This window comes from Bombina bombina, chromosome 1 (genome assembly GCF_027579735.1).
Source record: "Bombina bombina isolate aBomBom1 chromosome 1, aBomBom1.pri, whole genome shotgun sequence".
NCBI classification, from domain to species: Eukaryota; Metazoa; Chordata; class Amphibia; order Anura; family Bombinatoridae; genus Bombina; species Bombina bombina.
The window spans coordinates 216380457-216397276 of NC_069499.1; the positions used below are offsets into that span (position 1 = coordinate 216380457).

The 16820-nt window shown below is 40.9% G+C and overlaps 1 protein-coding gene across 1 annotated transcript in view; it reads right to left on the minus strand.

Annotated features, from left to right (window-relative positions):
- The window catches only part of ZFYVE26 (zinc finger FYVE-type containing 26), a gene marked incomplete at its 3' end in the record, with an annotated part of 634764 nt that overhangs the window by 341838 nt on the left and 276106 nt on the right, over window positions 1-16820 (minus strand).

A 16820-nucleotide genomic window follows, 5' to 3' on the forward strand; every position in this document is an offset into this window, starting at 1 on the left:
TCGAGCAGAAGAAATAGCAATCAAAAACAGAACTTTCCAAGATAACAATTTTATATCTATGGAATGTAAAGGTTCAAACGGAACCCCTTGAAGAACTCGAAGAACTAAATTTAAACTCCAGGGAGGAGTAATTGTGTCATGAACCAAGCCTCCAGACTAAAAAGAAAAAGAAAAGGTCTGGGAGGCATTCTGCTAAGAAGGGCTGTGTGGGGATTTGAACCTGTGGCTCTGTGCTTGCCAGTCGATTTGCTTGTGTGTTGAGCCACAGCCAGTTCTAGCAATAGCATGGAACTTAAAAGATCTGATAAATAACTACTTGCCTTACTTGTAATTACACCTGTGCAACACACAGGTGTTCTCAATTCTGGAATTACTCAGAATTCCGGAATTACTGTTGTCTTCACATTGGATCTGTTTTGTCAAGTCAGAACCTGTTTCCTGTACTATTACCAGGAGAAAGACTTTACCTTTAAGCCTGTTACCTGTTTACACGTTTATTTCCTGCCTTGTGCAATTCCTGCACTTCAGCTATTACCAGGAGAAAGACTTTACCTTTAAACCTGTTACCTGTTTACAAGTTTGTTCCCTGCCTTGTGCAAATCCTGCACTTCAGTTATTACCAGGAGAAAGATTTTACCTTTAAACCTGCTACCTGTTTACAAGTTTGTTCCCTGCCTTGTGCAAATCCTGCACTTCAGCTATTACCAGCAGGAAGACTACATTTAAACCTGCTACCTGTTTACAAGTTTGTTCCCTGCCTTGTGCAAATCCTGCACTTCAGTTATTACCAGCAGGAAGACTTTACCTTTAAACCTGTTTACAAGTTTGTTCCCTGCCTTGTGCAAATCCTGCAATTCAGCTATTACCAGCAGGAAGACTTTACCTTTAAACCTGCTACCTGTTTACAAGTTGTTTCCTGCCTTGTGCAAATCCTGCATTTCAGTTATTACCAGGAGAAAGATTTTCCTTTTTGAATCTGCATCCTTTGTTTGTTTATTTCCACTCCTGCCGTATGTGGACTTAACATACCTGAGTAGCACATTTAGATATACCCTGAAAGTATTTGCTTAATCAAAGTATTTTGTTTAAATAAATTTGATATCATTTTCAATCTATATGGCTTCTCCTGATCTTCATTTAAAGCAACTGTTCCAGACAGTGAGGCTCTCTCAAAACATCCTGAGACTGGACATGACAAATTGGTCTAAATACAGGCTTAATTCTGGTTAGAGCCTGACAAAAAGACTGAACATCTGGCACATCTGCCAAACGCTTGTGAAACAAAATTGACAACGCTGAAATTTGTCTCTTTAAGGAACTAGCTGATAAGTCTTTTTCCAATCCTTCTTGGAGAAAAGACAAAATCCTAGGAATCCTAACCTTACTCCATGAGAAGCCCTTGGATTCACACCAATAAAGATATTTACGCCATATCTTATGATATATTTTTCTAGTGACAGGCTTTCTAGCCTGTATCAAGGTACTGATAACAGAATCAGAGAATCCTCGCTTCGATTAAATCAAGCGTTCAATCTCCACGCAGTTATCTGCAGAGAAGTTTGATTTGGATGTTGGAAAGGACCTTGAATGAGAAGGTCCTTTCTCAAAGGAAGTTTCCACGGTGGTAGCAAAGACATGTCCACTAGATCCGCATACCAAGTCCTGCGTGGCCACGCAGGCGCTATCAGAATCACTGAAGCTCTCTCCTGTTTGATTCAAGCAATCACGCGTGGAAGGAGAGGAAACGGTGGAAACACATAAGCTAGGCTGAACAACCAAGGCACTGCCAAGGCATCTATCAGTTCGGCCTGGGGATCCCTCAACCTGGATCCGTATCTTGGAAGCTTGGCATTCTGTCGAGATGCCATCAGATCCAATTCCGGTTTTCCCCATCGGAGAATCAATGAGGCAAATACCTCCGGGTGGAGTTCCCACTCCCCCGGATGAAAGGTCTGTCTGCTTCGAAAATCCGCTTCCCAGTTCTCTACTCCCGGGATATGGATTGCTGACAAATGACAAAAGTGGGCTTCCGCCCAACGGATTATTTTGGACACTTCTCTCATCGCCAAGGAACTCCTTGTTCCCCCCTGATGATTGATATAGGCCACAGTCGTGATGTTGTCCGACTGGAATCTGATGAATTTGGCCGAAGCCAACTGAGGCCACGTCTGAAGCGCATTGAATATTGCATTGAATATTGCTCTTAGTTCCAGAATATTGATTGGAAATAGAGACTCCACCTGAGTCCAAACACCCTGAGCCTTCAGGGAATTCCAGACTGCGCCCCAGCCCAGAAGGCTGGTGTCTGTTGTCACTATCACCCACGAGGTTCTGCAGAAACAAGTCCCCTGGGACAGATGATCCGGCGACAACCACCAAAGAAGAGAGACTCTGGTCTCTTGATCCAGATTTATCTGGGGAGATAAATTCACATAGTCCCCATTCCACTGTCCGAGCATGCACAGCTGCAGTGGTCTAAGATGAAAGCGAGCAAATGGAACGATGTCCATTGCCGCTACCATTAATCCTATTACCTCCATACACTGAGCCACTGATGGCCGAGAAATGGACTGAAGTGCTCGGCAAGTATTTAAAATCTTTGATTTTCTGACCTCCGTCAGAAATATTTTCATGGCTACCGAGTCTATCAGAGTTCCCAAGAAAGAAACCCTCGTCTGTGGAACAAGTGAACTTTTCTCTATGTTCACCTTCCAGCCGTGCGTTCTCAGAAAAGACAGCACTGTGTCCATGTGAGATTTTGTGAGTTGATATGTTGACGCCTGGATCAGAATATCATCCAGATAAGGCGCCACCGCTATGCCTCGCGGTCTGAGAACCGCCAAAAGAGACCCTAGAACCTTTTTGAAGATTCTGGGTGCTGTGGCCAACCCGAAGGGAAGTGCCACGAAATGATAATGTTTGTCCAAGAAGGCAAACCTTAGAAACTGATGATGATCCTTGTGGATAGGAATATGAAGGTAAGCATCCTTCAAGTCCACGGTAGTCATATATTGACCCTCCTGGATCATTGGTAAAATTGTTCGAATTGTCTCCATCTTGAATGATGGAACTCTAAGAAATTTGTTTAGACACTTGAGGTCTAAAATGGGTCTGAACGTTCCCTCTTTTTTGGGAACCACCAATAGATTTGAGTAAAACCCCTGTCCTTGTTCCAATTTTGGAACTGGACAAATTACTCCCATAGTAAAAAGGTCTTTTACACAGCGTAAGAACGCCTCTCTTTTTATCTGGTTTAAATCTCCCTCTTGGGAGAAAGTCCTTGAATTCCAAAAGATAACCGTGGGTCACTATTTCTAGTGCCCAGGAGTCCTGAACATCTCTCGCCCAAGCCTGGGCAAAGAAAGAGAGTCTGCCCCCTACAAGATCCGGTCCCGGATCGGGGGCCGCCCCTTCATGCTGTCTTAGGAGCAGCAGCGGGCTTTTTGGATTGTTTACCCTTATTCCAGTTCTGGTTGGGTCTCCAGACTGACTTAGATTGGGTAAAATTCCCTTCCTGCTTTGTGGAAGAAGAGGAAGCAGGGGGTCCTCCTTTAAAGTTCCGAAAGGAACGAAAATTATTTTGTTTACCCCTCATCTTAACAGAGTTATCCTGATGTAGGGCATGGCCTTTACCTCCTAATGTCAGAAATGATTTCCTTCAATTCAGGCCCAAAAAGGGTCTTGCCTTTAAAAGGAATAGCCAACAGCTTAGTTTTTGATGAAACATCAGCAGACCAAGATTTGAGCCACAATGCTCTACGTGCTAAAATAGCAAATCCTGCATTCTTTGCCGCTAATTTAGCAATCTGAAAAGCGGCATCAGTAATAAAAGAATTAGCTAGCTTGAGAGCTTTAATTCTATCTAAGATATCATCTAATGGAGTCTCAACCTTAAGAGACTCTTCTAGAGCCTCAAACCAAAAAGCTGCTGCAGTAGTTACTAAAACAATGCAAGCCGTAGGTTGTAAAAGAAACCCCTGATTAACAAATAATTTCTTCAGTAGACCCTCTAATTTCTTATCCATAGGGTCTTTGAAAGCACAACTGTCCTCAATGGGTATAGTTGTAAGCTTTGCAAGGGTAGATATAGCTCCCTCTACCTTAGGGACTGTTTGCCATGAGTCCCGAATGGTATCAGATATGGGAAACATTTTCTTAAAATTAGGAGGGGGAGAAAACGGTATACATGGTCTATCCCATTCCTTTCTAATAATTTCCGAAATTCTCTTAGGAACCGGAAAAACATCAGTGTAAGTGGGTACCTCTAGGTATTTATCCATTTTACACAATTTCTCTGTGGAAATTACAATAGGGTCACAATCATCCAGAGTCGCTAAAACCTCCCTAAGCAACAAGCGGAGGTGTTCAAGCTTAAATTTAAAGGACAAAGCGTCCGAATCTGTCTGAGGTAAAACATTCCCTGAATCTGAAATTTCTGCCTCAGACAGTAATTCCCTGATCCCCAACTCAGAACACTGTGAGGGTACATCGGAAATAGCTAATAAAGTATCAGAGGATTCAGTATTTACATTAATACCTGACCTACTGCAACACTGGTAATTTAGACAATACCTCCGTAAGGGTAGTTGACATCACTGCAGCCATCTCCTGCAGAGTAAAAGAATTAGACGCACTAGAAGTACTTGGCGTCGCTTGCGTGGGCGTTAAAGGTTGTGACACTTGGGGAGAATTGGATGGCATATCCTGATTCTCTTTAGACTGAGAATCATCCTTAGGCACACTTTCTTGACCTAATATATGGTCTTTACAATGTAAGGCTCTTTCAGTACAAGTGTTACACAATGTTAGAGGGGGTTGCACAATAGCTTCTACACACATGGAGCAATGAGATTCAGATTCCTGAGTGTCAGACATGTTTGAACAGACTAGTAAGAACCACAGAAGTCGTTTAAACACTTAAATTTTTGTTAAAAATAAACTTTTGAAAAACGTGTACTGCGCCTTTAAGAGAATAAAAAGTGAACAAATTTTCCAAAACTGCTCAAATAACCTTAAATCAACTCTAAAGTTAACTTAAATACGTTGGTTTATCCAAAAATTATTGCACCCCATAAGCAAGGGAAAAAATAAGGTTCTAAAGTACTTAGATCAACAAAATGTCAGTTTTATAATCAAAAATACCCTCTGCACCTCCCCTGCCCCCAGGGTACTTCGAAACAGCTATCCAACACTCTGGAGCTAGTACACAGTCAGAAGCCACCAGAGTTACTGCTGCCTAGACTGAAAGAAGTGCACATCTAAGCGCGTGAAAATAGGCCCCGCCCCTTAAGGTCGATACCGGAGCAGGCCCAAATCCAACCGCATGGAGAAGCGGTTTTAACACACAATGTAATAAAATCAATGTGCCTCCTCAACACATCAGTAAACAGCCAGTTTAATGCCAACAAGTAAAAACGTTAGGAATCGTTATATATTGCTGCTCCCATAGTGTCATGAAACCCCATAAATTGTCAACTATCTGTAATAAAACTCCAGTAACCACTTTATGAATAATAGGATTACTGCTTACCCCATTCCCATACAGGGAAATACATGTCAGCCAATTCTGATATACCAAGTCTCCTCAGAAAATAAAAGGCTGCACATACCTTAATGCTGCTTGAAGCATGAAACCGGTCTCCACCCTGAAGATGTCTCATGGTTACCTTCAGAAGTCTTGTGGGAACCAGCATGGATCTTAGTTACAACTGCTAAGATCATCAACCTCAGGGCAGAAATCTTCTTTCATATCCCCCTGAGGAAAATAGTACTCACCGGTACCATTTAAAATAAAAAATTTATTGATTGAATATACTAAACTAACACCTCACTTTACCATGTCTTCCTAGTATAACACAGGCAAAGAGAATTACTGGGGGTGGAGGGGAAGGGAGGAGCTATATATACAGCTCTGCTGTGGTGCTCTTTGCCACTTCCTGTTAGCAGGAGGATAATATCCCACAAGTAAGGATGAAATCCGTGGACTCGTTGTATCTTGTAGAAGAAAGTACTATCTTCCATAGTAGTACGTTTTGCAAGAGTAGAAATAGCCCCATCAACTTTGGGGATTTTTTCCCAAAACTCCAACCTAACTTCTGGCAAAGGATACAACTTTTTAAACCTAGAAGAAAAAAGAAGTTCCAGGCCTATTCCATTCCTTTGCAATCATTTCAGAAATAGCATCAGGAACTGGAAAAACCTCTGGAGTAAACACAGGAGGTTTATAAACAGAATTTAACAGTTTACTAGTTTTAGTATCAAGAGGACTAGTTTCCTCAATATCCAAAGTAATTAACACCTCTTAACAAGGAACGAATATACTCCATCTTAAAGAGATAAGTAGATTTGTCAGTGTCACTATGTGAGGTAGGATCTTCTGAACCAGATAGATCCTCATCAGAGGAGGATAATTCAGTATGTTGTCGGTCATTTGAAATTTCATCAACCTTATGAGAAGTTTTAAAAGACCTTTTACGCTTATTAGAAGGCAGAATAGCAGACAAAGCCTTCTGAATCGCATCAGCAATAAAATCTTTTATATTCACAGGAATATCATGTACATTAGATGTTGAAGGAACAACAGGCATTATACTAGTACTGATGGATACATTCTCTGCATGTAAAAGCTTATCATGACAACTGTTACATACTACAGCTGGAGTAATCTCCACTAACTTACAACAGATACACTTAGCTTTGGTAAAACTTATCAGGCAGCAGGGTTCCAACAGTGGTTTCTGAGACAGAATTTGATTGAGACATCTTGCAAATGTAAGAGAAAAAAAACAACATATAAAAGCAAAATTATCAATTTTCTTATATGACAGTTTCAGGAATGGGGAAAAAAATGCAAACAGCATAAAAAAGGCAAGAGGCATATAGGAAGTGGGGTTTAAATAATGAAATTATTTGGCGCCAAGTATGATGCACAACGCAAATTGAAATTTTTTGACGCTAACAACATCAAGAAATGACGCAACTCGCGTCATGACAGACGCAACCTTGTGCAAGGAAACCAAGAATGACGCAATAAATATCAGCATTTTGCGACCTCGCAAGCCTAATTTTGCATGTGAAAATTAATGAAAAAGCAGTCAATTTGAAGAAGAGACTATACCCCAGGTAAGAAAAAATAACTTACTAAATATGTTTCCCAATTTTGAAACTGATAGTCTGCAAAGGAAATATACATGAACCTGACTCATGGCAAATATAAGTACAATACATATATTTAAAACTTTATATTAATACATAAAGTGCCAAACCATAGCTGAGAGTGCCTTAAGTAATGAAAACATACTTACCGAAAAACACTCATCCACATATAGCAGATAGCCAAACCAGAACTGAAACAGTATCAGTAGAGGTAATGAAATATGAGAGTATATCGTCTATCTGAATAAGGGAGGTAGGAGATGAATCTCTACGACCGATAACGGAGAACCTTTGAAAAGATTTCCCGTGAGGAAAACCATAGAATCAATAGGCGATACTCTCTTCACATCCCTCTGATAAACACTGTACTCCGAGGAATCAGGCTTCAAAATGCTGAGAAGCGCATATCACAGAAGAAAATCAAGCACAAACTTACTTCACCACCTCCATAGGAAGGCAAAGTTTGTAAAACTGAATTGTGGGTGTGGTGAGGGGTGTATTTATAGGCATTTTGAGGTTTGGGAAACTCTGCCCCACCTGGTAGGATTGAATATCCCATACGTCACTAGCTCATGGACTCTTGCCAATTACATGAAAGAAAGAAAAATGTTGGGTTTCATGTTCCTTTAAGTATAGAAACTTTCAGTAGGTGGGGATACCACAGGCAAATGTTGCTATTTCAAATGCCAATATAAATGGATCGATGGGAATACATTAAAGGGAAGAAAATGTTGCTGTACACTGTCACTTTAATGGGTCCATGTTTGTTGGTGAATGCTACTAGAGTGAGCCAAGATAATATTTTTGTATTTCCAACTTGTATGTTTTGTAAGCTAATGTGAAACTACAACTAAAAGTCCTGGTTTCCTGTGTGGGTTTTGATACTACATTATATAAATGTAAATATATGTGTGAAAATATCCCTGTAAATTAAAATGTTATCACATTTATTGTTACATTTTATGTTCTGAGTGACTTTAGTTGCCTAATTTAAAGGGATAGTAAACTATCAGTACTAGTAAATTTTATTTTATGATTCAGATAGAACATACAATTTTAAACAACTTTCCAATTTAATTCTATTATCAAATGTTCTTCATTCTCTTGTTATCCATTGCTGAAGGGACAGCATTGCACTACTGACAGGAAGCTGAAAATATCTATTTAGCCAAACACAAGAGACAAATGTGTGCAGGCACCAATTAGCAGCAGCTCCCACTAGTGTATGATATGTGCGTATTCATTCATAAGGGATATTAAAAAACAAAGCACATTTGAAAATAAAAAAAATTTAAGAATTTAAAAGTGTCTTAAAATGACCTGCTCTATCTGAATCATGCAAATTTTATTTTGACTTTCCTATCACTTTAATGATTCTATTTGTTTATATTCTTACATGTTATTTCCATCTACCAACCTCAGATTTTAATTCAGTTTAATGTGTTGTATGAATCAGATACATTATATAAAGCCTTAAAAGGACATACAATTGCAAAAAGAAATTTCTCTAATATGTTAGAGTATTTTATGATCACACTATTGAAAGCATATAACTATATTCTTAACCTCTGCACGTGAGTTACACACATAGTTAAAGTCAGCTGCAGAGCAGCAATGCATTACTGGGACCCCCCAAGGCAGAACATACAGTGATCTGAGATGTCATCGCAGAAAATGCAGCAAGTCTGCAGAAAGAATGAGACACATGCAGGAACCATCAGCGATTAAACTTTGCAGCACTGCTCCACATTAGGCTGTTCTTTTCAAACAGAGCTGTGCTCTGGCTGCATTGTGTATGTTTTTCTTAACACAGTGCATTCAGAGCAAAGTGCTGTTTGAAGTGAACAGTCAAATATGCAGTAGCGCTGCAAAGCAGCAGTGTATTATTTGTTGACTGGCTTTCAGGGATTTTTCAAAACCCACCCCCCTAGCCTTTCCCAGTCTGCAAAGCTGTTTTTTTCTGAATGTAAGATGTTAGTATGAGCAATGTACCTTTTTTAATACTACACTTCTATGTTAGACAAAGAGAAAAGGAAACAAATTTATTCAAGGGACATTTTACAAATTTTTTTTTGTCTGCAGCTAATTTGCAATGCAATTTTCAACTACTGCACTATATTATAAAACGTTAAAAATGGCTTTATTCTACAGTTAACCAACACATTTCAATTGTACTGGTGCTTTAGTGTAACTTCCTAATTTAAAATTGAATTTTATTTAAAAATGACCTGCAGAAACATTTTCACTAAAAAAATCTCATCGCAGAAAGTGAAATTAAGTTCTGCCTCTGGGCTGGGACCTAGCTGAACACATCTAGTGAGCTAGTGTTAAGAGACATATAAGCAGTCGTTAATATTCACCAACTTACTAACAAGTTTTTATTTTTTTATTTGTGAGCCTACTATGGTATTGCTTATCAACAAAGGATACCAAGAGAACAGTCAATTTGGTAACAAAAGAAAATTGAAAACTTCAACTCTCATAAAATTGCAAGCTATATTTGATTTTAATGCGTTTGACTTCAGTGAGCTCTTAAATAAAGCTGCTCTCAGTGGTAAAATGTGTTTGCTCCTACTTTTGGGAAGTTATTACACTATATTAGTTTTTATTCACTTAAAGGGACAGTCCATACCAGAATTTTTATTGTTTTAAAAGATAGATAATCCTTTTATTACCCATTTCCCAGTTTTGCATAACTAACACAGTTAACACTAACACTGTGATTATCTTGTATCTAAGCCTCTGCAAACTGCCTCTTTTTTCAGTTCTTTTGACAGACTTGCAGTCTAGCCAATCAGTGCCTGCTCCCAGATAACTTCTCGTGCACGAGCACAGTGTTATCTATATGAAATACGTGAACTAACACCCTCTAGTGGTGAAAAACTGTTAAAATGCAATCTGAAAGAAGTAGGCTTCAAGGTCTAAGAAATTAGCATATGGACCTCCTAGGTTAAGCTTTCAACTAAGAATACCAAGAGAACAAAGCAAAATTGGTGATAAAAGTAAATTGGAAAATTGTTTAAAATTACATGCTCTATCTGAATCATGAAAGTTTATTTTGGCCTAGACTGTCCCTTTAAACAGACAACCAATGTACAAGGTAATATTTTGGGGTATCAAATAACTAGAACTCAAATCAAAGCACCCTAAGTGGAACAGGAGATGGTTTCTGAAACTCTCTAATTTACTTTAATCAAGCGTATCCTTGGTATTTATATTTTGTATATCAAAACAAAGTTCTGACCACCTTAACATCTGTGTAAAAAATAGAACACATTATGGGCTAGATAATATATTGCGCGCCCAAGTGGCTGGATTATGCTACTGCAAGCTCACGGTAGCAATAAGTGCTCAGGAAATTAACCAGAGATCAGAGCTCTGGTTAATTTTCTAAAAGTGCTCAGATTGTCCCCAAAATAAAGGATTTTAGTTTTTTTATGAACTAGGCAGTTTTTAGGTGTTAAAAGTGGCGGGTGTGGGGTGTTACAAAAAAACCAAACAGCCTTTACATTGTGGTCTATGAGAACTGTGTGTTCCCTGTAAATATATATGTAAATGCTTATATACATATATAATTATTTGTTGATATGTGTATATACACACACATATATATAATTTTTCATATACATTTAAAATTGCTGCCCATTGCTGCGTTACTTACCCCCTTCACTGCGCTTAGGTTCTGTGCCGTGTATGATGGCATCAGAACAAGGCTCACATTGGAGCCTATGGAAGTGCACTCTCGTGAGTGCAATGCTTCTGTGCAATGCGAACACGAGGTTGCATTTGCATAGCAACTAACTCATAATACCAGCGCACATTTGCTTGCTCTGATATTACTCAGTTGAGCGCAAATATCGCTTTCGTTGAAGCGATATTTTGCACTCAACTTGTAATCTGTCCTTGTATTAGCATTTTTTAGATGTAAGAAAAAAAACATAATTTATGCTTACCTGATAAATTTATTTCTTTTGTAGTGTATCCAGTCCACGGATCATCCATTACTTGTGGGATATTCTCCTTCCCAACAGGAAGTTGCAAGAGGATCACCCACAGCAGAGCTGCTATATAGCTCCTCCCCTAACTGCCAAATCCAGTCATTCGACCGAAACAAGCCGAGAAAGGAGAAACCATAGGGTGCAGTGGTGACTGAAGTTTAATTAAAATTTAGACCTGCCTTAAAAGGACAGGGCGGGCCGTGGACTGGATACACTACAAGAGAAATAAATTTATCAGGTAAGCATAAATTCTGTTTTCTCTTGTTAAGTGTATCCAGTCCACGGATCATCCATTATTTGTGGGATATCAATACCAAAGCTTAAGTACACGGATGATGGGAGGGACAAGGCAGGAACTTAAACGGAAGGAACCACTGCCTGCAGAACCTCTCTCCCAAAAACAGCCTCTGAAGAAGCAAAAGTATCAAATTTGTAAAATTTTGAAAAGGTATGAAGCGAAGACCAAGTCGCAGCCTTGCAAATCTGTTCAACAGAGGCCTCATTTTTAAAGGCCCAGGTGGAAGCCACAGCTCTAGTAGAATGAGCTGTAATTCTTTCAGGGGCTGCTGTCCAGCAGTCTCATAGGCTAAACAGATTATACTCCGAAGCCAAAAAGAAAGAGAGGTTGCCGAGGCCTTTTGACCTCTCCTCTGTCCAGAGTAAACAACAAACAGGTGAGATGTTTGACGAAAATCTTTAGTAGCCTGCAAGTAAAACTTCAAGGCACGGACTACGTCTAGATTATGCAAAAGACGTTCCTTCTTTGAAGAAGGATTAGGGCAAAATGATGGAACAACAATCTCTTGATTGATATTCTTGTTAGAAACCACCTTAGGTAAAAACCCAGGTTTTGTACGCAGAACTACTTTATCTGAATGAAAGATCAGATAAGGAGAATCACAATGTAAGGCAGATAACTCTGAGACTCTTCGAGCCGAGGAAATAGCCATCAGAAAAAGAACTTTCCACGATAGAAGTTTGATATCAATAGAATGAAGGGGTTCAAACGGAACCCCTTGAAGAACTTTAAGAACCAAGTTTAAGCTCCATGGGGGAGCAACAGGTTTAAACACAGGCTTAATTCTAACTAAAGCCTGACAAAATGCCTGAACGTCTGGAAATTCTGCCAGACGCTTGTGTAAAAGAATAGACAGATCAGAAATCTGTCCCTTTAAAGAACTAGCTGATAGTCCTTTGTCCAAACCCTCTTGGAGGAAGGACAATATCCTAGGAATCCTAACACTACTCCATGAGTAATTCTTGGATTCACACCAATGAAGAGATTTACGCCAAATCTTGTGGTAAATTTTCCTGGTGACAGGCTTTCGTGCCTGTATTAAGGTATCAATTACTGACTCGGAGAAGCCACGCTTTGATAGGATCAAGCGTTTAATCCCCATGCAGTCAGTCTCAGAAAAAGTAGATTCGGATGATTGAAAGGACCTTGTATTAGAAGGTCTTGTCTCAGAGGCAGAGTCCATGGTGGAAAGGATGACATGTCCACTAGGTCTGCATACCAGGTCCTGCGTGGCCACGCAGGCGCTATCAATATCACCGATGCTCTCTCCTGTTTGATTTTGGCAATCAGACGAGGGAGCAGAGGAAATAGTGGAAACACATAAGCCAGGTTGAAGAACCAAGGCGCTGCTAGAGCATCTATCAGTGCCGCTTCTGGGTCCCTGGACCTGGATCCGTAACAAGGAAGCTTGGCGTTCTGGCGAGACGCCATGAGATCCAATTCTGGTTTGCCCCAACGGAGAACCAATTGAGCAAACACCTCCGGATGGAGTTCCCACTCCCCCGGATGAAAAGTCTGACGACTTAGAAAATCCGCCTCCCAGTTCTCTACCCCTGGGATATGGATCGCTGACAGGTGGCAAGAGTGAATCTCTGCCCAGCGAATTATCTTGGAGATTTCTGACATCGCTAGGGAACTCCTGGTCCCCCCTTGATGGTTGATGTAAGCCACAGTCGTGATGTTGTCCGACTGAAATCTGATGAACCTCAGTGTTGCTAACTGAGGCCAAGCTAGAAGAGCATTGAATATTGCTCTTAACTCCAGAATATTTATTGGGAGGAGTTTCTCCTCCTGAGTCCATGAACCCTGAGCCTTCAGGGAGTTCCAGACTGCACCCCAACCTAGAAGGCTGGCGTCTGTTGTTACAATCGTCCAATCTGGCCTGCGAAAGGTCATACCTTTGGACAGATGGACCCGAGATAACCACCAGAGAAGAGAATCTCTGGTTTCCTGATCCAGATTTAGTAGAGGGGACAAATCTGTGTAATCCCCATTCCACTGACTGAGCATGCATAATTGCAGCGGTCTGAGATGCAGGCGCGCAAATGGCACTATGTCCATCGCCGCTACCATTAAGCCGATTACTTCCATGCACTGAGCCACCGTGGGGCGCGGAATGGAGTGAAGAACACGGCAAGCATTTAGAAGTTTTGATAACCTGGACTCTGCCAGGTAAATTTTCATTTCTACAGAATCTATTAGAGTCCCTAGGAAGGAAACCCTTGTGAGAGGAGATAGAGAACTCTTTTCTTCGTTCACTTTCCACCCATGCGACCTCAGAAATGCCAGAACTATCTCTGTATGAGACTTGGCAATTTGAAAGCTTGACGCCTGTATCAGGATGTCGTCTAGGTAAGGAGCCACCGCTATGCCTCGCGGTCTTAGAACCGCCAGAAGTGAGCCCATAACCTTTGTAAAAATTCTTGGGGCTGTAGCCAACCCGAATGGAAGAGCTACAAACTGGTAATGCCTGTCTAGAAAGGCAAACCTCAGGAACCGATGATGATTCTTGTGAATCGGAATGTGAAGGTAGGCATCCTTTAAGTCCACTGTGGTCATGTACTGACCCTCTTGGATCATGGGTAAAATGGTTCGAATAGTTTCCATCTTGAATGATGGAACTCTGAGGAATTTGTTTAGGATCTTTAGATCCAAAATTGGTCTGAAGGTTCCCTCTTTTTTGGGAACCACAAACAGATTTGAATAAAACCCCTGTCCTTGTTCCGTCCGCGGAACTGGATGGATCACTCCCATTACAAGGAGGTCTTGCACGCAGCTTAGGAATGCCTCTTTCTTTATCTGGTTTGCAGATAATCTTGAAAGGTGAAATCTCCCTTGTGGGGGAGAAGCTTTGAAGTCCAGAAGATATCCCTGAGATATGATCTCCAACGCCCAGGGATCCTGAACATCTCTTGCCCACGCCTGAGCGAAGAGAGAGAGTCTGCCCCCTACTAGATCCGTTGTCTGATAGGGGGCTGCTCCTTCATGCTGTCTTGGAGGCAGCAGCAGGCTTTCTGGTCTGCTTGCCCTTGTTCCAGGACTGGGTAGGTTTCCAGGCCTGCTTAGATTGAGCAAAAGTTCCCTCTTGTTTTGAAGTAGAGGGAGCTGATCCTGCACCTGCCTTGAAATTTCGAAAGGCACAAAAATTTGACTGTTTGGCCCTTGATTTGGCCCTGTCCTGAGGAAGGGTATGGCCCTTACCTCCAGTAATGTCAGCAATAATTTCTTTCAAACCAGGCCCGAATAAGGTCTGCCCCTTGAAAGGAATGTTGAGTAATTTAGACTTTGAAGTCACATCAGCTGACCAGGATTTAAGCCATAGCGCCCTACGCGCCTGGATGGCGAATCCGGAATTCTTAGCCGTTAGTTTAGTCAAATGAACAATGGCATCAGAAACAAATGAGTTAGCTAGCTTAAGTGTTCTAAGCTTGTCAATAATTTCAGTCAATGGAGCTGTATGGATGGCCTCTTCCAGGGCCTCAAACCAGAACGCCGCCACAGCAGTGACAGGCGCAATGCATGCAAGGGGCTGTAAAATAAAACCTTGTTGAATAAACATTTTCTTAAGGTAACCCTCTAATTTTTTATCCATTGGATCTGAAAAAGCACAACTGTCCTCAACCGGGATAGTGGTACGCTTTGCTAAAGTAGAAACTGCTCCCTCCACCTTAGGGACTGTCTGCCATAAGTCCCGTGTAGTGGCATCTATTGGAAACATTTTTCTAAATATAGGTGGTGGGGAAAAGGGCACACCGGGTCTATCCCACTCCTTACTAATAATTTCTGTAAGCCTTTTAGGTATTGGAAAAACATCAGTACTCACCGGCACTGCATAGTATTTATCCAGCCTAAACAATTTCTCTGGCACTGCAATTGTGTCACAGTCATTCAGAGCAGCTAATACCTCCCCAAGCAATACACAGAGGTTCTCAAGCTTAAATTTAAAATTAGAAATCTCTGAATCAGGTCTCCCCGATTCAGAGACGTCACCCACAGACTGAAGCTCTCCGTCCTCAGGTTCTGCATATTGTGACGCAGTATCAGACATGGCTCTTACAGCATCTACGCGCTCTGTATCTCGTCTAACCCCAGAGCTATCGCGCTTGCCTCTCAATTCAGGCAATCTGGCTAATACCTGTGACAGGGTATTATTCATGATTGCAGCCATGTCCTGCAAAGTAATCGCTATGGGCATCCCTGATGTACTTGGCGCCATATTAGCGTGCGTCCCTCGAACAGGAGGTGAAGGGTCCGACACGTGGGGAGAGTTAGTCGGCATAACTTCCCCCTCGACAGACCCCTCTGGTGACAATTCCTTTATAGATAAAGACTGATCTTTACTGTTTAAGGTGAAATCAATACATTTAGTACACATTCTCCTATGGGGCTCCACCATGGCTTTTAAACATAATGAACAAGTAGTTTCCTCTGTGTCAGACATGTTTGTACAGACTAGCAATGAGACTAGCAAGCTTGGAAAACACTTTAAACCAAGTTAACAAGCAATATAAAAAACGTTACTGTGCCTTTAAGAGAAACAAATTTTGGCAAAATTTGAAATAACAGTGAAAAAAGGCAGTTACACTAACGAAATTTTTACAGTGTATGTAACAAGTTAGCAGAGCATTGCACCCACTTGCAAATGGATGATTAACCCCTTAATACCAAAAACAGAATAATAAATGACAAAAACGTTTTTAAACACAGTCACAACAACTGCCACAGGTCTACTGTGGTTGTTACCCTCCTCAAACACGACTTTTGAAGCCTTTTGAGCCCTTCAGAGATGTCCTGTATCATGCAGAAGGAAGCCGAGTGTCTCTGTCTGTAATTTTAGCTGCGCAGAAAAGAGCTAAAATAGGCCCCTCCCACTCATATTACAACAGTGGAAAGCCTCAGGAAACTGTTTCTAGGCAAAAATCAAGCCAGCCATGTGGAGAAAAAACTAGGCCCCAATAAGTTTTGTCACCAAACATATATAAAAACGATTAACATGCCAGCAAACGTTTTATATTACACTTTTATAAGAGTATGTATCTCTGTTAATAAGCCTGATACCAGTCGCTATAAAATCACTGCATTTAGGCTTAACTTACATTAATCCGGTATCAGCAGCATTTTTCTAGCAAATTCCATCCCTAGAAATATGTTAACTGCACATACCTTATTGCAGGAAAACCTGCACGCCATTCCCCCTCTGAAGTTACCTCACTCCTCAGAATATGTGAGAACGGCAATGGATCTTAGTTACTTCTGCTAAGATCATAGAAATCACAGGCAGATTCTTCTTCTAATGCTGCCTTTGATAAAACAGTACACTATAATACACCACTCTCCTCTTACTACGTCCATCTTTGTTGAGAGTTGCA